At 38.3% G+C, this 22,860-nt stretch overlaps 1 long non-coding RNA gene across 4 annotated transcripts in view; it reads left to right on the forward strand.

The window, feature by feature from the left end:
• LOC131381617 (uncharacterized) overlaps positions 1 to 22,860 on the forward strand; it is a 175,756-nt gene that overhangs the window by 137,996 nt on the left and 14,900 nt on the right. For 2 of the 4 annotated variants that reach the window (XR_009210483.1, XR_009210480.1), the window contains exon 9: positions 16,777 to 16,931. The exons of 1 other annotated variant lie outside the window; for it this stretch is intronic. This is a non-coding gene — a long non-coding RNA (uncharacterized LOC131381617). Of the gene's footprint in view, positions 1 to 16,776; positions 16,932 to 21,817; positions 21,910 to 22,860 lie in introns of those variants that run through there. One more of the 4 variants, XR_009210486.1, reaches the window with a different exon arrangement.

Consider the following 22,860-nt stretch of genomic DNA (forward strand, 5'->3'; position numbering starts at 1 on the left):
CTACCACCTTTGCAGTAATATGTTGGAGCAGCCATAAGATGCTAATACAGCTGTGTAGCTCTGCTTCGGGTTGCAGGTTGGCTGAGCTCAGCTCCAGGCTTTGAGTTGGGTTTAGATGTGCTCCATGTGTGTACTTCCGGGGACCCAGGGAGAGGAAAGACCCTTCCTGGGCCATGCTCTTTTTATGGCAAGTCACTGGAGCATACACATTAAGTCAGGCCACACAAGCATGTTTAAGGCCTCTGTGCATCCTCTTGGCTAATTCCTTTGACCAAAGCAAGTTACGTGGCCAAGCCCAACATCAGTGGGGCAGGGAGGCATAGTCAGCCTACAGTGGAAGGTAGTGGTTGAGGAGAATAAATGTTAGCTGAACTATAATCCAGTCCATTACTGGCAGGGATCAAGTGAATTGGCTGACTTGAACCACAGCCAGGGTGGTCTACCTACCGCAAGGACAGCCTCCTTGTAGTCATTCTATATTGGGGGCTGCTACTACTGGCTACTGGGCACAGGAGGCTGCCATTACCACCTAATGAATTCTAAACTGCTTCTTCCTTTTTTTTTTTTTTTTTTTGTTTAAATCACCTATCAAGTGTTAATGTCCTACGTACAAACATTTGATTGGCCAAATCTAGGTTATAAGTTCAGAGAAAGCAATTGTCTCAACTTTTCGACTTCTGTATCAAGAGGTGGGGTCCTGCCTATTGCATATGAATTTTGGGTAGACCCAAGCATTTAGACCACAGCAAGCAATTTACCTTTACACTAGGGCAGCAAGTGTTGAACATTCACTGCCTGCATTCTTCTGGCTGAGGTTCGGGTGATGAGGGCTGGTCTTCTCCCAAGCTCTGACCCTTATTCTCTTGGCCTGGGCTTTGTACATTTGTGTTTTCCTTGTCTCCCTCTATATGTTAAGAAGTTTTCTCCTGCAGTGAGACCCAACATTGTAAAGGATAGATGGGTTTATTCCATAAGGAAAGTATTACAAAACCCATTTAGGGGAAGGTTCAGGTGCAGTCTTGAATCTGTCATTGCCAGCTATTAAGCTGATATTTTGATGTCGATTTGACCTCTGTGTCTATTTCTCAACTGATTCCAAATTTATAATATGAGGAGGTGCAATTGGCAACATCAAACTCGCTGACATTATTTTAAAGGGAGGCAGAAAATAAAGCTTGAAGTAGAGAATTGTCAGGCACTGTCAACTCTAGCCCTATCTTATTGAGCTCATTTCATGTCCTATAAAATAGTTTATTTTTATATACATGAATGGCTAAATGCCTAATGTCAAAAATAACCTGAGAAGGCAGATGACAATAGTTGAGTGGTAACCACAGTGATGAGCAACCTAAAGAGTCTGTAGTCCTGTGAGTGGGCTCGGAGAAGCTGACTGTGACAGTAGCACATTACTGGGAGCTGGGACAGATCAGCCACTGACTGCCTCCCATGTGTTAAGGTTTCTCTACTTTTGGATTATACTGGCTACATGCTTTCTGGGGAGTGCAGACGGAGCTGAGCGGACCTCACTCCAGCTCTTTCACCATGTGGGTGCAAGGACTTTCGCAGCAAGTAGTCTCTAGAGTGGGAAGTCATTGTGGTCTTCTCAAGGTGTTAATAGTTATTTCTTTTCAGAGCAGCAGGAGGGTAGACAGAAGAACCATCAATTCAAGGGTAATTCTTTCCTTTAATTTCTCCATCTTGACCCAGTCCACACTTCTTTTCAGATTTGAGTATCCTGGACAAATCTAAGATGAAGCTCCACTTTTCTATGTGTTTGGAGAGTATGAAAGATACCAAAGCTTATCCTGAAGTATACTTCCTCTGCAATTCAGAGAAATTAGACTTGAAAATAATTCCTCAAGTTTGTATAGTTATGTAGATATGTCTTTAATAAGACTTTTCCAAAGTGAATTTTATAGATCAAAGCAAAGATGCAACCCAAGATTAAAGACACCTAAATAGAAAGTTAATGAAACCTTGATACAAATGACAGACATATGTAGCTAGAGTTGTATGAGAGTGGCATGGACATTGGATTTTATTTCCCACCCAGCATCATTTTCCAGTCTTCTGATACTAGTAATCTTATTTTTCTTGAGTGAAATCACCCCTCCTCTACCCTCATTCTGTGTGATTTGGGTGGGGCTGACTCTACTTTTTGCATATTGAGAAGAGCTGTATGACCCAAATTGATCCAATGAGCTAAAATCTCATGGATTTTGATAGGACAACTAGAGGTCCTGTGGGTGGATGGAGCAACAGAGATAAGCAAAATCAAGAGATAAAGAGAGTAACAACTAAGTACTAACAATATAAGTTGAATACCTGGGTTCAGTCAAGTCTAAAGCTCTGCTGCCTCTGGACTTCTCAGGATATTTGAGCCAACGAATCCGCTCCTTTTACTCAAATTTGGATTATACTTTTGTTACAAATTAAGGAGCTCCTACTCATATAAAGAGCAGGCAGAAGATAAGAAAAATAAAGGCAGCATGAAATAGCAAGTGGAAAGAGCACAGGCCTGGGTTATTAGCCCCAGTTCCATAATGAAAAACTTCTGGGACTTTTTCTTTACCCGTGAAATGAAGCTAAAGTTTTTTCAATGTTATTTGTTTAATTGAGGATCAAAAAGATTACAGAGCCATGCAGCTAGTTTCTAGCACAGTCCTATAAGGAGCAGCTGACCTATGTTCTCATTTTAGGGTTCTGTTCACAAGCTTTTCTCTCCAAGACTAGTTTCCTTTTATGGTATTTGATTGACACTCTCCATGACCTTTGGGAATTCACATGGATACAGTGATAATAAGAATAGGTCATGAACGAATATTTCTTTTATGACAGAGAAACACTCAGTATTAGATACAAGAAGAGGCGATGGAAAACTGACCCATGCTTCAGACCAAGGATTGATTCATTAGAGATTTTTCTTTCTCATTATAGTCTTTGAGAAGGGTTTGAGGAGGATTTAAGTCAGTTATTTATTAGATCGCCATTGCCTGGTAGTATGCCTGCTTCACAGTGAGTACTCAATACATATTTAGTAAACACTTGAGTATTTGGGGTTATTTCTGCTTGGATTACAGAGTCCTTCATTTAAATCAATAACATTTCTCCCCCAAAAAAGGAGATCCCAGAAGTCTATTTCCTTTTTTATTACTAAAAAATGTTTAAAAGTGGTATTTTCTTATTCATGGCAACACATTTTTTAAAAGGGACTTTATGTGTGATAGTTATTGCATTTTTTTCTGTAAAATTTTACATTTGGCCCCTTATTCATTTTCTCAAATTTGTTTGATTTACTTTTCATGTTCTCTAAAAGATTAACTTCCTCCTTTCTAAAAAAGTCAATATTATTCATGGTTGAAGTTGTATTTTCTTAAATGTTAGCACATTCTATCCTCTTCCGTCTTATTTGCCATGTAGTTCCTTTACTGCACAGAGAATCTGAAACAGATTTAGATAGAATCGGGTCACAGATTATTAAATAACCAGGCTCTCTACCTAGTCCTGTAAAATTTACAGATGAAAATATATTTCCTTTTTTTTTGTCGATCACTGCAGAGCATTTCTCACCTCTGAAATTGAGTGGAAATTTGTTCATGATCTGAATTTATTCAGTGGTATCTCTTATTTGTACCCCTTGTTGAGGTCATTTTTAAGCCCTCAAACCAGGTTTACAAGTTTTCCTCTTTTCAGCTATTTATTTTTTCATATTCCCTTCCTCTCTCATATACGCTGGCCTTGAATCTCTTCAACCATTCCATTATTACTAAACTTCCTTCCTTCCTTCCTTCCTTCCTTCCTTCCTTCCTTCCTTCCTTCCTTCCTTCCTTCCTTCCTTCCTTCCTTCCTTCCTTCCTTCCTTCCTTTCTTCCTTCCCTCCTTCCTTCCATCTTTCCTTCTCTCCCTCCAGGCCTCTCTCCCTTCCATCCATCCTTCCTTAATAAATGCTTTAGAACTGATTTACTATTAAATGCCTTCCTTCTAGAAATTCTTGGCCACTCACTTGGGTCCAATGCTCAGGGCCCCATTTCTATTTTTTGCTTTTTACATTCTCTTTGTTCTCCTCTGATTTAGGTAGCTTCAGACCTCTGGGGTTTTCTTTTTCATCTTTTCTGCAAGAAATAACAGTAAAATAGAAATACAATCTATCTTTCAGGAAGGAGAACTATGAGATTACTGTCTTGTGTTCATAACTGGCTCTGAGATGTATTTTCCTGGCATGTTAGCCTTTCTGTATGTTGAGCAGAAACATCTCATGTGCAGAGACACACACAGGCTCAAAATAAAGGGATGGAGGAAGATCTACCAAGCAAATGGAAAACAAAAAAAGGCAGGGGTTGCAATCCTAGTCTCTGATAAAATAAACTTTAAACCTACAAAGATCAAAGGAGACAAAGAAGGCCATTACATAATGGTAAAGGGATCAATTCAACAAGAAGAGCTAACTATCCTAAATATATATGCACCCAATACAGGAGCACCCAGATTCATAAAGCAAGTCCTCAGAGACCTACAAAGAGGCTTAGACTCCCATACAATAATAATGGGAGACTTTAACACCCCACTGTCAACATTAGACTGATCAACGAGACAAAGTTAACAAGGATATCCAGGAATTGAACTTAGCACTGCACCAAGCAGACCTAATAGACATTTAAAGAACTCTCCACCCAAAATCAACAGCATATACATTCTTCTCAGCACCACATCACACTTTTTGCAAAATTGACCACATAGTTGGAAGTAAAGCACTCCTCAGCAAATGTAAAAGAACAGAAATTATAACAAACTGTCTCTCAGACCACAGTGCAATCAAACTAGAACTCAGGATTAAGAAACTCACTCAACACCGCTCAACTACATGGAAACTGAACAACCTGCTCCTGAATGACTACTGGGTACATAACAAAATGAAGTCAGAAATAAAGATGTTCTTTGAAACCAATGAGAACAAAGACAGAACATACCAGAACCTCTGGGACACATTCAAAGCAGTGTGTAGGGGAAATTTATAGCACTAAATGCCCACAAGAGAAAGCAGGAAAGATCCAAAATTGACACCCTAACGTCACAATTAAAAGAACTAGAAAAGCAAGAGCAAACACATTCAAAAGCTAGCAGAAGGCAAGAAATAACTAAAATCAGAGCAGAACTGAAAGAGAGACACAGACTATAATTTCAAAGGGATTAAGGTATATAGCATTAGAAGCAAGAGCAAAAGTCTAGAAAAAAATTCTTTGTATATTAAGGAAAATACTATGGACGTTTATTAAAAGATTTTTGATATATTTATATATTGTGAGAAGAGATATGTTACATATCTATTGCTGCATAATTGTCACCCCCAAATTAGAGGCATAAAACAACAACCATTTTATTTGCCCCTGAATTCTGTGGGTCAGGAATTTGGACAGAGCAAAGAATGGATGATCTTGTTTCTGCTACATAATAGCTGGAATTTCTACACTGCATGAGTTTTACTTGGAAAGATTCAAATGACTAGGGATTGGAATCATTTGGAGGCTTCCTCACTCGTATGTCTGGTAATGGATAAATGGATTGAAGGCTTGGCTCAACTGGGACTATTGATTGGTGTCTGTCTACCTCTGCTACCTGTATCCTCTCCATGTGGCTTGGACTCCCTCAAAACGTGGCAGCCTTAGGATACCTCAGGGTAGCCAGACTTCTTACTTGGCAATTCCAGGTGCCATGAGTATGTACGTGCTCCAGAGAACAAGGAGGAGACTCTTATGACCTAGCCTCTGAAGTCACATTGTATCACTTGCACCAAACTCTACTCATTGAAGTAGTTGTGAGCCTGACCTAACTAAGGGGTGGAAATATAGTTAATGAGAGAAGTATCAAAGAATTTGTGGCTGTGTTTTTAATCACCACAAAAGGCTACAGAAAAGTTAGTTGCACATCATTCTAGTCGCATCTGCTGGTTGCAATGAGTAGAGTGGTCTTATTCACAAAAACATAGGATTAATAAAGAGAGAATGTTGTGGAAGGAAAGTCTTTTAATAAGAAGCATCTATAGGAAAAATAGTGTTATGGTCCCAACCCTTTCTGATTTATGGTACTTTGATGTTGTTAAAATACTTGATTCTCTTTTTTAGCTTTCTCCCACTCCCAGATTATACAAGTAATATTTGTTTCGTAGAAATACAAAAAGTACATAGAAATACGAGGAAGCAGACTATGCCTCCATCAACCCTCCCACAAATAGTTCTACTACCAACAGGGAGATACTATTAGTATTCTAATATAGTTCTCTCTCTCCAGTTTTTTATAATAGTTTTTATGGTTTGCATAATACTATATATGTGACATTATATTGCCCAGTTTTTCAACTTAAGATTCTGTTATAAGCATTTTTCTTTTATATAATTAAAAGTTACCTGTAACCTTTTCTCTTTGTCACTCTGTCTATTATTAGTAGGTTTTTAAATGAAAAATTTTAATTTCAATGAAAGCAACACATGCTCATGATAAAGCTTGAAAATACACAGCTGCATAAAATTTTAAAAAGAAATCTACTTCCTCAAGCAAATCTAAGTTATTGTCTATAACTAGATATATAATTAACATTTTTTTCAAAATAGGATTTTTAGTTTATTTATTTTTTTAAAACATTTTCCTCCTTAACATTAGTGAATGTTGAACATTCGCTTTAACATTTCTAGACTTGCCTTTATTTACATAATTCCTTATCATGTTTTCCGATATTTGATATTATAAATATGCTGCAACAAACATCTTTGAACGTGAAAACGTTTTTTTTTGCACGCTTGTAAACCTGTTGTGTAGGAGAGACCTAGGAATGAAAATATTGGTTTGAAGGATGTCCATTTAACATTTTGATAGATAATGCTGCATTTGTAATCATCTGGTTTAATGGTTGCATAATAGTTTCATATATAAATGTAATTTCATTTGCTTAATCATTTCCCAGAATTGGAAAGTTAGGTTGTCTGTAGTTTTGCCCAATGATAAATAATGCTGCATGAATATCCTCATGTGAAATCTTTGTCATCATTACTTTAGGATTGAATTTTTACAAAGGAAATTAGTTGTTATACCATACACATGTTTTAAATACTCCTCATTTATATTGCTAAGTTGCTTTTCCAGAAGTGTTGTATCAGTTTACACACCTGGTACCTGCAAACCTTTGAGCTTGAGATCAGGCTAAAATGTTGATATAAAATGTTATGGCTGGCTCTTAATTTCCCATACTTAAGGTTAATAGTAACTGGTAAAAAAAAAGGCCAGTATTTGGACAGAGAATGAATACTTCTCAAGTGATTCATATATTACTCAAAATGCCACGGAGTTTCTATTAAGAATGTCCTTTGCTGTCCATTGACTATCACTTCCTATTGCTGCACAATCAGGAAGTCCCGATATGTATTAGTGGCAGTCAGATCACTTACCTAATATGAGTCTATCCTACATGAATATGAAGTAGAGAATGCTCTATAGAGCTGCAGATTCTCTACTTCATATTCATATAGGATATGGCCTATTTGTCACTCTAGATTTTTAAAAAAGTTAGAAATAATCCCTAAACATTGTTCCTGTGATTGCAACTAGATTTCCAAAACTTTTAAAGTTTTTATTTGATTATTATTATTATTTTTGTCCTTAGAGTTAAAACAATACCCTGAAGCAAGTGGCTTTTGGAACTTTTGGGAAAAATGCTTGAAGTTCAGCATAAAATTAATACAAGACTGGATTTCCTAATCACTCTTAAGTCTTGGTTTCTCTTTCCTTTTATCTTAACAATTTTCCACTTCTCATGTAGTCCATATTGCTGGGTATGACTAATTTTATTCAGTTTGTCTGTATATTTATGTTTAATTTCAAAATTAGGTCCGTAGCTTCTCAAACACGGTAATGATTCCCTGTATATCTGTGTCCCCTGATAGTGCTAAAAAAGCTCTTTGAACGCAGTGGGTTCCTCATTCATTGAGACTATGTCTCAGTGCTCATGAAATATTCACATAGTTCTCTATATTTTTCAACCACCATTGCAGTTGTATTGGGGCCACATGACTGTTTCTGACCAATAGACAGGGAATGTTTGTCTGAGCTGAGACACTTAAGAGTGAGTATGTTCCTGTTCACAATAGCAAAGACTTGGAACCAACCCAAATGCCCATCAATGACAGACTGGATAAAGAAAACGTGGCACCATGGAATACTATGCAGCCATAAAAAAGGATGAGTTCATGTCCTTTGCAGGGACATGGTTGAAGCTGGAAACCATCATTCTCAGCAAACTAAAACAGGAACAGAAAACCAAACACCACATGTTCTCACTCATAAGTGGGAGTTGAACAATGAGAATACGTTGACCTAGGGAGGGGATCATCAAACACTGGGGCCTGTCAGGGGTTGGGGAGCTAGGGGAGGGATAGCAATAGGAGAAATATCTAATGTAGATGACTGATTGATGGGTGCAGCAAACCACCATGGCACTTGTATACCTATGTAACAAACCTGCACGTTCTGCACATGCATCCCATAACTTAAAGCATAAAAAAAAAAAAGAAATAAAAGAGTGAGTGTGTTGCTACCACTCTCCCTTACCCTGATGTGGCAATGTTGGAAGCCAAATACTGAGATAATATATCACAACATGGAGTCTAGACGCCCGTGTGGAGGCGCACTGGGAGTTCCCATGATCCACCTCAGACTGTGTGTGAGTAAAAAATAAACTTTTGTTGCTTGAAACCACTGTGATTTTCAGGTCTATTTTTTTCCACAGCAAAACCTATTCCATCTTGAGACACTGCCCTTAAGCAGCTCACAGTCTGTGTGAAGTAAGCACATGTTTGATTAATTTTGAGTAGGTGGCTGGGAGATAGAATGACCTGTGGACCTTGAGGTCTCATTATGGAATGAGAGTGCAATCCGGTTAGTTCCTCTGAGTTTTGGACTCTAACTATGTAGGAGTTGGAGGAAAAACAGCTTCACAGGGTCACAATTTCCTCATTTGTAAAATGCAAGGATTGGCCGTTTTTCCTGCTCTAATTCCAGCTCTGTTTATAAGCAGCTGTGAGAGTAAAGGAAACAGAGACCATAAGGACAGTCATATCTTTACAAAAAGAAGCACTTTTCTGTGATTTACTGGTTAGGCCCTCACAACACTACACTTGAAGTAGCAGATGGAGGCAGAAAGGGCCATTATCTTCTAACTCACACATAGATCTTTCAGTCTGTCTTCAGGGAAGCCACAAAAATTTGTTGCAACACATTTATTGCTATCAACAAGGGTACCTTTTCTTTAGAAAGAGAATACTTATAACACTGTCAAACTCCCATTTAACCTTCCACACTGGATATTGCATCTTAGGGCAATTAAAAAAATGTCTTTTCATCCTCTTACAAAAATGAAGTTAGTCACTACCTCCCACACGCTATCTCTACATTCTAGACACACTTCCATTATTCTATTTATTACTTGATTTATGGTATTTTATTATTGTTTTTTAAGTAGGTGTTTTCTGCTCTACTGGATTGCACACTTCACAAAAAAAGGGCTTTTCTTCATTATATCCCTAGGGTCTAACCCAGAGCCAGTACCCCATAACCACTTAATAAATGTTTCTTAAATAACTGATTGACAAGCAAGTGGATCTTTCGTTGCAACTTAATGCTTCAAGATAAACTGTACTTGGAAATGGATGAGGCAGTGCTAGTACTCAAATCAATTTGCTGGTATCATAATCTCCCTCCCTCTCCACCTTTTCTCTTTTCAGAGATGGGCCATTCTAGGTGACTTGCTATGCAGTTACATTACAGAAATCATGTTTTAGCTTTAGCTTCTTAGCTTGTTTTGCAAGAGAATTAGGAGGTATAATGCATTTGTGTTGCTAAAGAGCTTGACATCTGCTTAGGAAAGTCACTTTAGAATGCCTAAGCGCTAGTATCATAATATTTATTGAGAACTGATGAATAGAATTCCTAAAATAGTCTTGTTCATTGTGGTATCACTGAAGGCATGCTATACTAAATCCCATCTGTCTTGGATATAGGATTTCTGGAAGATGAACGAAAAGAGGAAATCGGTGGATTTTGGAGTGGATGGTATAAGAATGAACAATTTCTATAAAAGTCCCTTTTCTTAAAGTGACAAATGTTAGAAAAATGCCTTTAGCTGTACCTACATGAGCTGGGTAATTACAAGTCTAAAAACAGGTAAATCCCACATGTTGCCAGATGGAGAATATGAGAAGCACCTCAACTTTGAAGTCTGTCCTGGGATGGGGCAGAGGATATGCAGAGTCACTCCAGTCTCGTATCCTTGACGTTAGGTATGTTGTATTTGGTCATATCCATTCTCTGCAGGAGGGGAGGCTTTATTCTTCTGTTGTGTGAAGTTTGACAGCCTTGGTACTTATGTCAGGCATTGGTAAAACAACTAAACCAAATATGTCTTCAATGCTGAGAAAGGATCCAGTGGTCAGAGCAATTGCTCGCTGACGTGGGACAGTCATCTTCATTTGGGAGAACTTGGACAGTGACTCTCTGCTGTGGTTTGAATGTCCCTTCCAAGACTTATGTTGGAACTTGATCCCTGATGTGGCAGTATTGAGAGGTGGGACCTTTAAGAGATGACTGAATCATGAGGACTCTCGGCCTTGGACTTCTCAGCCTCCAGAGCTTAAGAAATAAATTCATTTCCTTATAAATTACCTGGTTTTAGGTATTCTTTTATAAGCAACAGAAAATGGACTACGACCCTCTGGAAGACAGTGAGAGGGAAAAATAATGCAACTTTATTGATGATGCTAAAAATTCCCTGACGTATATATCAAACATTGAGTCTAAAACGCTGCCTTTTCTCCTCCCAAAGAAGAAGTCAGTGCTGGACTTAACGCTCTTCTCATTCCACTTCATTGCACTGCTGCCTGGTTACTCAGCTTTCTCTACAAAGCTCCTTTTCATAGTCATTTAAATCTCTCATTTTATTTCTATAAAAATATGTAGAGATTCCTGCCAAGTGCCCCCAAAAGTCCTGCCCTCTCTCAATTTTAAGTAATGAACATTCCAAAATAGAGAAACTAGCCCAGTTTTCGCTCTAGGGGAGTAATCACAACTATCATTATCAACAAACACCTATAGACTACCCTTTCTGTGTCACATTAATAGTAACAATTATTGAAAGCTTACTTAGAGGTGCTGACACTAGAAAATTCAGGGAACTTCCAGAGTTACCATGTAGCAGAGGCAAGAACACAATCCAAGACATATAAATTCAGCCAAGAACTATATCTAAATGACAGCTCAATAGTCATCCATATTTAGCACTTCTCTCAGAAAGTTAGTTTTTTTTTTTTTTTTTTAACTTTTAGTTTCAGGGGTACATGTGCAGGTTGGTTATATAGAAAAATTGCATGTTGTGGGGGTTTAGTGTACATATTATTTCATCACTCAGGTAATAAACATAGTATCTAATAGGTAGTTTTTGATCCCTATCCTTCTCCCACCCTCTACCCTCAAGCAGTCCCCAGTGTCTATTGCTCCATTCTTTGTGTCCATGTGTACTCAATGTTTAGCACTCACTTTTAAGTGAGAACGTGCAGTGTTTGGTTTCCTGTACCTGTGTAAGTTCACTTAGGATAATGGCCTCCAGCTCCATTCATGTTGCTGCGAAGGACATTATCTTGTTCTTTTTAATGGATGTGTAGTATTCTGTGGTGTATATGAACCACATTTTCTTTATTCAGTCGACTATTGACAGGCACTTGGGTTGATTCCATGTCTTTGCTGTTGTGAATAGAGCCACAGTGAACATACACATGCATGTGTCTTTATGGCAAAACAATTCATATTCCTTTGGGTATATAGCCAGTAATGGGATTGCTAAATCAAAGGATAGTTCTGTTTTAAGTTCTTTGAGAAATTGCCAAGTTACTCTCTATGGTGGCTGGATTAATTTACATTCCTTCCAATAGTGTATAAGTGTTCACTTTTCTCTGCAGCTTCACCAGCATCTGTTACGTTTTTGACTTTTTAATAATAGCCATTTTGACTGTTGTGAGAGGGTATCTCACTGTGGTTTTGATCTGCATTTCTCTAATGATTAGTGATGTTGAGCTTTTTTTCATATGCTTGTTGGCCATGTATATGTCATCTTTTGAAAAGTGTCTGTTCATGTCCTTTGCTGACTTTTTAATGAAGTTGTTTTTTGCTTGTTAATTTATTTAAGTTCTTTATAGATTCTGCATATTAGATCTTTGTCAGATGCATGGTTTGCAAATATTCTCTCCCATTCTGTGGGTTCTGTTTACTCTGTTGATGGTTTCTTTTGTTGTGCAGAAGCTCTTTTGTTTAATTAGGTCCCATTTGTCAATTTTTGTTTTGGTTGCAAATGCTTTTGGCATCTTTGTCATAAATTTTTTGCCAGGGCCTATGTCTAGAATGGTATTTTCTAGGTTTTCTTCCAGGGTTTTTGTAGTTTTGGGTTTTACATTTAACTCTTTAATCTATCTTGAGTTTATTTTTGTCTATGGTGTAAGGAATGCAACCAGTTTTAATCTTGTGCATATGGTTAGCCAGTTATCCCAGCTCAATTTATTGAATAGAAAGTCCTTTCCCCATTGCTTCTTTTTGTTGACATTGTCAAAGATCAGATGGTTGTAGGTTTACAGCTTTATTTCTGGGCTCTCTTTTCTGTTCCATTGGTCTATGTGTCTGTTTTTGTGCCAGTACTATGCTGTTTGGGTTACTGTAGGCTTGTAGTATAGTTTGAGTCTGGGTAATGTCATGCCTCTCACTTTTTTCTTTTTGCTTTGTATTGCTTTGTCTATTTGGGCTCTTTTTTGGTTTCATATGATTTTTAAAATAGTTTTTCTAGTTATGTGAAGAATGTTATTGGTACTTTGATAGGAACAGCATCAAATCTGTAAATTGCTTTGGCAGTATAGCCATTTTTTTTTTTTTTTTCTTTTGAGACGGAGTCTCGCTCTTTCACCCAGGCTGGAGTGCAGTGGCGTGATCTCAGCTCACTGCAGGCTCCGCCCCCCGGGGTTCACGAGTATGGCCATTTTAAGAATATTGATTCTTCCTATCTGTGAGCATGGAATGTTTTCCCATTTGTTTGTGTCATCTCTGATTTCGTTAAGCAGTGTTTTGTAATTTTCATTGTAGAGATCTTTCACTTTCTTGGTTAACTGTATTCCTAGGTATTTTATCTTTTTTTGTGGCTACTGTGAATGGGATTGCATTCTTGATTTGACACTCAGCATGGATGTTATTGGTGTATAGAAATGCTACTGATTTCTGTACATTGATTTTATATCCAGAAACATTGCTAAAGTTGTTCATCAGATCTAGGAGTTTTGGGGCAGAGGCTATTGGGTTTTCCAGGTATAAAATCATATCATCTGCAAACAGAGATAGTTTGATTTCCTCTCTTTCTATTTGGATGCTCTTTATTTCTTTCTCTTGCCTGATTGCTCTGGCTAAGACTTCCACTACTATGTTGAATAGGAGTGTTGAGAGTGTGCATCCTTGTTCCAGTTCTCAAGGGGAGTACTTCCAGTTTTTGCCCATTCAGTATGATGTAGGCTGTGGGCTTGTCATAGGTGGCTCTTATTACTTTGAGGTATCTATTCTTTCAATATCTATTAATGGTTTATTGAAGGTTTTTAACATAAAAGGGTGCCAAATTTTATTGAAAGCATTTTCTGCATCTACTGAGATGATCGTGTGGTTTTCATTTTTAGTTCTGCTTATGTGATGAATCTCATTTATTAATCTGCATATGTTGAACCAACCTTGTATCCCAGGGATAAAGCCTACTTGATTGTGGTGGATTAGCTTTTGGATGTGCTGCTGGATTCAGTTCACTAGTATTTTACATCTATGTTCATGAAGAATATTGGCCTAAAGTTTTATGTTTTTGTTCTGTCTTTGCCAGGTTTTGGGTGATGCTGGCCTTACAGAATGAGTTAGAGAGGAATCCACTCTCCCTAATTTTTTGGAATAGTTTCAGTAGGAATGGTACCAGCTCTTCTTTGTACCTCTGGTACAATTTGGTTGTGAATCCTTCTGGACTTGGGCTTTTTCTGGTTGGTAGGCTTTTTATTACTGATTTAATTTTGGAAGTCATTACTGGTCTGTTCAGTTTGAATTTCTTCCTGGTTCAGGCTTGGGAAGTTGTGTGTTTCCAGTAATTTATCCATTTCTTCTGGGTTTTCTAGTTTGTGTGCATAGCAGTGTTCATAATAGTCTCTGAAGGTGTTTTGTATTTATTTAAAGGGGTCAGTGGTAATGTCCCCTTTGTCATTTCTGATTGTGTTTCTTTGGATCTTCTCTCTTTTATTCTTCATCAATCTCGCTAGCAGTCTTTCTTATTTATTCTTTTCAAGAGCCAACTTCTGGTTATGTTTACCTTTTATATGATTTTTCTGTCTCAATTTCCTTGAGATCAGCTCTGATTTTGGATATTTCTTGTCTTCTGCTAGCTTTGAGGTTGGTTTGCTCTTGTTTTTCTAGCTCTTCAATGTGTGATGTTAGGTTATGAACTTCAGAACTTTCTAAATGTTTGATGTGGGTGTTTAGTGCTATAAACTTTCTTCCTAACACTGTCTTAGCTGTGTCCCAGATATTTTGGTATGTTGTATCTTTGTTTTTATTAATTTCAAAGAATTTCTTGATTTCTGCCTTAATTTCATTGTTTACCTAGAAGTCATTCAAAAGCAGATTGTTTAATTTTCACATAATTGTATGGTTTTGAGCAATCTTCTTGGTATTGATTTATATTTTTATTGTGTGGTGGTCTAAGAGTGTGGTTGGTATGGTTTCATTTTTTAAAAAATTTTATGAGAATGTTTTATGGCCAATTGTGAGATTAATTTTAGAGTATGTGCCATGTGCAGAGGAGAAGAATGTATGTTTTTGGATGTAGAGCACTGTAGATGTTTATTAGATCCATTTGGTCAAGTATTGAGTTCAGGTCACCAACTTGCCACTCTGCCTTTTAATTGGGGCATTTAGCCTGTTTACATTCAAGATTAATATTGTTATGTGTGGATTTGATCCTGTTACATTGCTAGCTGGTTGTTATGCAGACTTTATAGTGTCAGTGGTCTATCTACTTAAGTGTGTTTTTGTGGTGGCCTGTAATGGTCTTTTACTTCCATATTTAATACTCTCTTAAAGACCTCTTGTAAGGCAGATCTGGTGGTAACAAATTCCCTCAGTTCTGGGGTGAGCTCAGGCTTTATGTTCGCTCCTCAACTTGGGGTCAGCAAGGACAGGGACCTTGGCAGTAGCAATGGCAGAGGGCCTTTCACTTCTTTCTTGGGGCTCCACCCCAGAGAAATGCAGGGCCGCTACCAATCAGAGCATTCTGCCAAGGGTTGGGCAGCTGCACTTTGGGCCTAAGTCAGGGGGCCTTGCCTGGTGATGAGCAGAAGGGTGAGGGGAAGTTAGACGAGTCCCTTTTCCTTAGGGAGACTGTGGCATGCTGGAAGTGTAAGTAAAGCACTCAGTGCCTTTGCTCCTTCCCAGTCTGAGGGCAGCAAGGGCAGTACCACCGCGGTGGCAGTGGCAGAGGGACTGTCAGTTGCTTCTGGGAGCTCCTCCCCAGAGAAATGCAGATCTGCAGCCAATGGGAACGTTCAGCCAGGGAGTGGGACAGCTGCGCTGTGGGCCTGAGCTGGCGGCTCTGCTTGGTGAAGAGCAGGGGGTCAGATTCACACGGGGAAGAGAGACTGAGCTCTTTCCCTTATGGTGACTGTGGAGTGCTGGAGGCACAAGTAAAGCCCTCAGGCTCTTTGTTCCTTCCCTAAGGGCAGCAAGGGCAGAACTGCTGCAGAGGCAATGGCATTGGCAGTGGCAGTGACAGGCGGCTGTCAGTTGCCTCTGGAAACTCCATTCCAGGGAACCAGAGCCACTAGCAGTGGGAATGCTCAGCTGCTGGGGTGGGGCAGCTGGTCTGCAGTCTGATGAAGAGTAGTGGGTGAGGGCTCACAGGGAAGACAGACTGGGCTCCACTCTGTGTTATGGCTGCTGTGAGGCCTTTTGTCCCTTCCCCAGCCTGAAGGCAGTAAGGCTGGTACCACTGCAGCTGCAATGGGAGTGGGTCTGTTGGTTGTCTCTGGAATTTCCTCCCCAGAGAAATGTAGAGCCACCACCAAGTGAAGTGTTTAGGCAGGGGCAAGGTGGTTGTGCTAGGGGGCCAGGTCTAGAGGCCTTGCCCAGTGAGGAGTAAGGGGGCCAGGACCCATGTGGAAAACTGGCCACTTTTCTGTGAGGCAGCTGTGCTGTGCTGGGGCCCACATTAGTCAGAAAGACAGGCTTCAGTGCTCCTCTGGTCAAAGGAAGAAAAATGTTTCCACCCACAGGGAGAGTAAGAAGTATGACTGATGTGGATGCAGATATAGTTTACATGATTGTGTGTAGAGTGTGTATGGGAAATGATGAGTAGAAAAAAATTTTAATTGGATGTCATTGACTTTATTTTCTCCGAAGCAGAAGTTGGAGTTTTCTGCGTGAGCGGATGAAGGTGGTGGCTTGAGGAATGTGATTATTACTCAGAGTAGTCTGTAGATTATCAGATGATGTGTCTTCAAATCATAACAAACGTAAATTGCAGGAAATTACAGAACTTACTTTTATTCTCCATCATTATGATGATGATAAATCCTTCATCACTATTAGAGATGATAAAGCCTCTGTGTCCATGACTTCATCTGACAGCATGTATGCTTATGGAATAGCAGAGAACTGGCTGATATTGAGATGTCATTTTTAAAGCAGTATTTCATGTTGCGTTGGACTGCGTGGGACCTACTATTAACCTGCAGCTGGAGAAACTGGATGAAGACCTCCCCAGGCCTCAGTGAATTCTCGTGAACTCTGAGAAGCCAGATGGAAGACAGGAGAGGCTGGCACTGTCTCCCCGCACCTCTGTGAGTGCCCCCCGTCATGCTGCTTTCTCTGTCTCCTCAGTTGTCCCAGAAGAACTGGGCGGGGTACCTATTCTACACACTTCATAGAACTTTGGGGACAATCGAATCAGAAATGAAACAATTTTGTTTTACTTTTTAATTTTGTGGGATTTTCTGTTTTGGAAAGATTCACATTGAAAAGACTCTTTTTACGTGACTTATCTGTTCACAATGTTAGCAGTTTGTCTGAATTTTTATTCTGAATTCAACTATTACCCCTTAGAAGCTTTTCATGTCATGTTAAAAAAATGTATTCTCCTCTCCACAGCCATAAAAAAAGCAGAAGTAGATAATGTTATTCAGTAAGAAGTTGGTATCATTAGCTCAGCACATCAAAAATCCTCTGAATATAAAAGAATTTCTTCTGAAATGATATAAAAATTAGAGTATTTAAGCAAAGAATACCATTGTCACAAGCATTTCACTCCAAAAGAATTCAAACCTTTAATTTCTCACTTCTTTTTGTCTTTTTTTTAAGCATAATTTCCATTTGATTTTTTTTTTCAGAGGATAGTTTTCTTCAGTCTTTAAGGACTCACTCAGCTCCTTACATGGGCTTTGGTGGACATTGTGAGGTAGCAGTAGCAGCTCTAAATCTGGATGAGACGGTGTTCAGTCCTGCTGGCTTCAGGAGATTCATTCCTGAATACCTTGCTGTAGCCACACAGTAATGGAGCTCCTGACAGTTTGAGGAGCACATGGGCAGCGAAGATCCTTGCTTTGGAAATGTCCCTGACAGTGGTGGCCTCTACTATGCCTTGAATAGAGAACTTAATGACCTTGTCTTTGGGCACACATTGAACGCAGTTTGTGCAGTCAAAAGGCTGCACGTGGCCGCAGCTGTTTTTGGCTCCATCATTGTTCCTTCTCTTCTTTGTCGTCTTGGAAGTGAGGACCCGAGAGAGGCTCACTTCTTTTTTTTCTAAAGTGCTAATCAGAGAAAGTTTAGTGTCAATACTTATAAAAGCACATTTTCCTTACTAAAGCAGCAGCATAGCCTTCTGGGTAATAAGGCAAATTAAAATTTAGGAGGACTGGGTTCTTTCAAACTCGACCTGACCTTGGCTATGCTGTTTACCCTCACCCTGAGCCTCAAGTTCCCCATCTATAAAGTTGGACTCATAATGTCATAATGATCTTGCATTTACACACTCCTTTGAGGATGATAAAGGGAAGGTACTATATAAACCATGAAGGTTTTATTCTTTATAGTTTTTAACTGAGAATATTATTAACTGGGTTCAGAGCAGATCAATGAGGGATAGGAAGCAGGATTTTTAAAGAAAGGTTAAACTAAAAGTTGTGCAGAAAGCAAATGTTTTTATATTAACTCACTTAATCCCATGAGCTTCTAATATGTGTTTGGAAATGTTTTTATAGGAAAGACCAAATGGCTCAAACTCGTATGAAGAAATTTCACTTGAGAATCCTGACACTCAGCTTCAGAGGGAATTTTGCATTTGTCAAAAATATAGCCAAATTATATTTACTTCCCCTACATGCTCTAGTTAGATGTTAGATGGCCATGCTGTATGATCCCACATATATATGAAACATTCATTAGACATGAATTATCTCACTGCATGTCTGATTAGTAGAAGTCCCCAAGGAAGCATAAAATGGTGTATTTTTAGAACAGATATTAATTACCTTTATTTGGCATAATAACAGCCCTCTCTGATGTCCATGGATGTTGAGTTACAGAACTAGACCAAAGGATGTTTCCAACAGTGCTAATGTTGATGAAACCAGCAAGAGTCCTATAATCTTTTGAGGCAACTATTGCTTCATATCTAAAATAGATTACTGTTTACATTAATAAAATTGACCTAAACTAAGTGTGATCAAGGTGTTGCTTGGAGGAGAACAGATGAACTGAAATAAAAAAGATTTAAGAAGACCTTCTGGGTTATATGATTGTGAATTGCAAACAGATGCTCCAACTTGCTCTCTACTCAATAGTTACGGGCAAGGAATAGCACTAGATGCTGGCATGGTAGTAACTAAGCAAGCCTTCTGTATGTACAAAGAATTCTCTGAGTCAAAGAAAAAGGTAAATAAAAGAAGAACAATAATAAAATACTAATTTGGGGATTAAGTATTTTGGGGTAGTGGGATGACTCAGGCCTTTGAATGGGTAAAGTATGTGCAGAGAGGTACTGGCTAGAAGGATAAAGCAAATTATACATGAGAGGAAAGGAATGAAAGTGAACAGAAAAAGAGTTAAAATTCATTGTTTATGGAAGACTGACAGGACCATGTTGAGGATTGTTGGAATGATTTGCATTAACTGGTGATGGAAAAATGATTTTGAATATGCCTATTATGCATTCATATTTTCTACTAAAAACCTCTGGAATTTCCTTTCCAGCATTTTAAAGGAAAGGATGTAGAGATGTATTCTGTCATCAGAGGCTCCAAACATAAATGATGACTTGGCTTTAGGCATTAGGGAGTGGTGGAGACTGTGATGAAGTGTCAGTTGCTAATTATATTAGAGAAAACAGCATGGACTTTATGACCCCTTCAGTTCAAAGTTCTTGGATATAAGTACATTTCTTTACACTGTTTTTCAGGACAAAATTAAATTTGGCCTTCTTGACTAATAGATCACTCTAGATAAGTTTATCTCACATGAACAAAGATATTTCAAAGCCTAAAAAGTACAACTCATTCCCACAGTGATATTTTCTATATGAGCATTTGGTGCCCTATTGCTGATTCCAGGCAGCATAAACTTTGTACAGCTGACATTTTCTGACTCAACTCCTGCTATAATTGAAATTACTTTATTAAACAAGCTTGAATCATTTCAATTACTTCGTGGCCTGGAGTGCTGTTGGCGTACATGATGACTACATGCTGATTAAATTAGAGCTCGTACACCCCAGAAAGATGTGCATACCAGCAAATGGCTTTCTCTTTCTTCAGTATTAAAACAAGCTCGCTCTAATTCATATTCACTGGATAGATCCCTTTGGGTTGTATATTAATATTCATAAGATAAACCACATAGCTAAAGCAGAAGATTAAAGTCAAGTCTCTTAATAAAGAAGCAAGAGTAATGACTACAGTAAAATCTCCAAAAATGCCATTATCCCCCGAAGAGTGAACACTACTACTGTACATGTGTTGAAGCTGAGCAAGAGAACAATAAAAAGTGAGTTATTGCAGTGATTTGGATTTTAAAATCCGCTAGAGAGGAATGAGCAAACACAAACACTTAGACTAGTAGAAAAGGGTATCAGGATCAGATGGTTGTACAAAGCAACAACTTAAGAGTAGAGTTCACAGTTCTCCCTTTTCTGATAAGGGGATAAATTTGTGCTACAGGAGATAACACTAAAATTATTTCACTTAAATAAACTATATACTTTTCTTTTGAATTCAGTACCGAATTCTGATTATTGGGGGTAAATTAAATCAGAGCTGCCCAGTTAATTCCTTCTAGTTTATCTACTATGCTCTTACTCTTCTTTGCCATTCTCATTAATCTCTTCTTGATGAGATTAGAAAATTACACCTGCATATACATAAGTGTTGAAGATACTTGCTTTAGAAGTGTCTTTGGAAGTATAACTGCTCCATCTTGCTCCCTCCTTTCCTTCCTCCCACAGAAACATACTGAGTGCCCATTTTGTGCTGGAAGCTTTCTTAGGAGCTAGGGACCCAGCAATTGGCAAAGCTCCTGCCCTCAAGGAGTTTATATTCTAGTGGTAAACAACAATAAACATCTAAACTAATTAAAAATAATAATTTCTGGGAGTGAGAAGTGCTATGAGAAAAGCAAAGCTGATAAGGGTATGGAGGTGAATTTTTTTCGATGGGGGGTTGTGTTATTTTAGATAGGGATATCAGGAAGGGCCTCTTTCTAAGGAGATGACATTAGAGAACAGTTGCATATTAATACTATGATAGTAATAATTTATTTTGGCATCATGCCTTATAGTTTATAGGGTACTTTAAAACAAAATATATCATTTAATCCTCATATCGGTCTTGTGAGATCATAATTATGATCTCAATTTTCTAAATGAAGCTAAGAAAGCTTAAGTGACTTGCCCCAAATTATATAGCTAGTTTATGGCAGGACTTAGGTCCATGGCTTATATTAGAAAGAGGATTTTACTATGACAATGAAAAACCAAGGATTTAAATAAATTTAAAACCCTGCTAACTACAAAACTATTATTTTTTTCATAGCTTCTTTCAGTCCATATATATGCATGAGCGTATGTGTAGTCATTCAAAAAGAATGACACTCTTTCAAAAATGTGTTACTCAGTAACAAGGTTGTGCAATAAAATTTGGTCAGAACCAATTTATAAAGGAACCATGACAGTCATTTCTATAATTTACAAATTTTCAAGAAGGTATACCCTTCATGTCACAAGGCATACATTAATCCTGCAGTCCAGTTCATTCCAAGCACATTTTAGCACATCACCTTTTTAGCTAGAGGGTAAAATGGCAACCTTATTGCAGTCCTTTATGTCCTCATGGCTGTAAGGAAGAGGACGGCGAAACCAGGCTCTTGACACAATTTACTTGCAAACTACATGTTTCTATAATCTGGCTGGTTGAACAATATAATTTTAAAAGCGTTCAATTCTTTTTGAATTACCCTATATTTTGTGTCATGGCAATCAATTTCTACTTTTGTGTATTTTAAATAAGCCTTAAGTGCCATAATTTGCTAAATGGTTTGATTGTCAAATGTGGAGTTCTTTTACTCCAAGCTATAAGCACAGTTTCCCCTTCTTCAAATAATCTCCTCACCTTAAAAAGCTCATCTTGCTTCTGCCAGAGCTCACAGAAGATGTATATTCATTTTTGTTTTCTCCAAGGATGTCCCAGGCAGAGGAAACAGCATATGTGAAGGCCTGGAGGCTGGCACTTAGGGTGTGAGGAGTACAGTGACAAAGATGATGATGGAGCCGCAGGTAGGGAGGCCTCACCTGGAAGGGTATAAATGCCACAGGGAGTGTAAGTTTTGTCTTTGGAGTGATGGAGAACCATGGAGAGGCTTTAAGTAGGATGTGGACACATTTACTAACTTCCTTATGTTAGTTTGCAGGTGCCATTGTCTTTTTAACTTCTTGTCCTCTAAATTTCATGAGAAATTGGCTGTGTTTACTATGTGGGAGGGCGTTTTGTGCTCAGTCCTGAAGTTTATTAATAGACACAACTGAAGTAGTTTCCTAATTTCCTTCTGAGCATAGTTTCTATTGTTCTGAGGAGTGTGACAGGCCTTAAAAATATATATTCACGTTTTCAAAAGTAGTTTTCAAATATCTAGGAGTTTAGTGCATCCACATTAGTGTGTTTGAGAGTGTTCATTCCATCATCTTCGAAGGGTCCATTTTTCCCTCTCTAGTTTTCCCATTTCCTTCTCAGAAAGCAGCAATTAAGTTCTCAGTCCTGTACCAAACTTAGAAAGCAACTTGGATATCCTCAGTATTATAATTTGGAGTCACACTGTTTTAAGCCATAGTCTTGAAGAAGATTGAAAAATTGGATTTCAGGATTGATCGCTGACTCCATAATAGTGGAGATTAATATTTTGTTCTGTTTGAGGAAAAGAATTGGACTGAGTGCTAGAGGACTTGATTTCTTGAAATGTTATAATGCCTTTACTATATAATAATAGCTGTACAGTTGACCCTTAAACAACATGAGTTGGAACCGTGCAGGTCCACTTCCACATGGATTTTTTTCCGCCTCTGCCACCCCTGAGGCAGCAAGACTGACCTTTTCTCTTCCTCTTCCTCCTCAGCAAACTCAATGTGATGACAATGAGGATGAAGACCTTTATGATGATCCACTTCAACTTAATGAATAGCAAATATATTTTCTCTTTCTTATGATTTTATCAGTAAAGTTTTTGGCT

This window comes from Hylobates moloch, unplaced genomic scaffold (genome assembly GCF_009828535.3).
Source record: "Hylobates moloch isolate HMO894 unplaced genomic scaffold, HMol_V3 SCAFFOLD_2, whole genome shotgun sequence".
Classification (NCBI taxonomy): Eukaryota; Metazoa; Chordata; class Mammalia; order Primates; family Hylobatidae; genus Hylobates; species Hylobates moloch.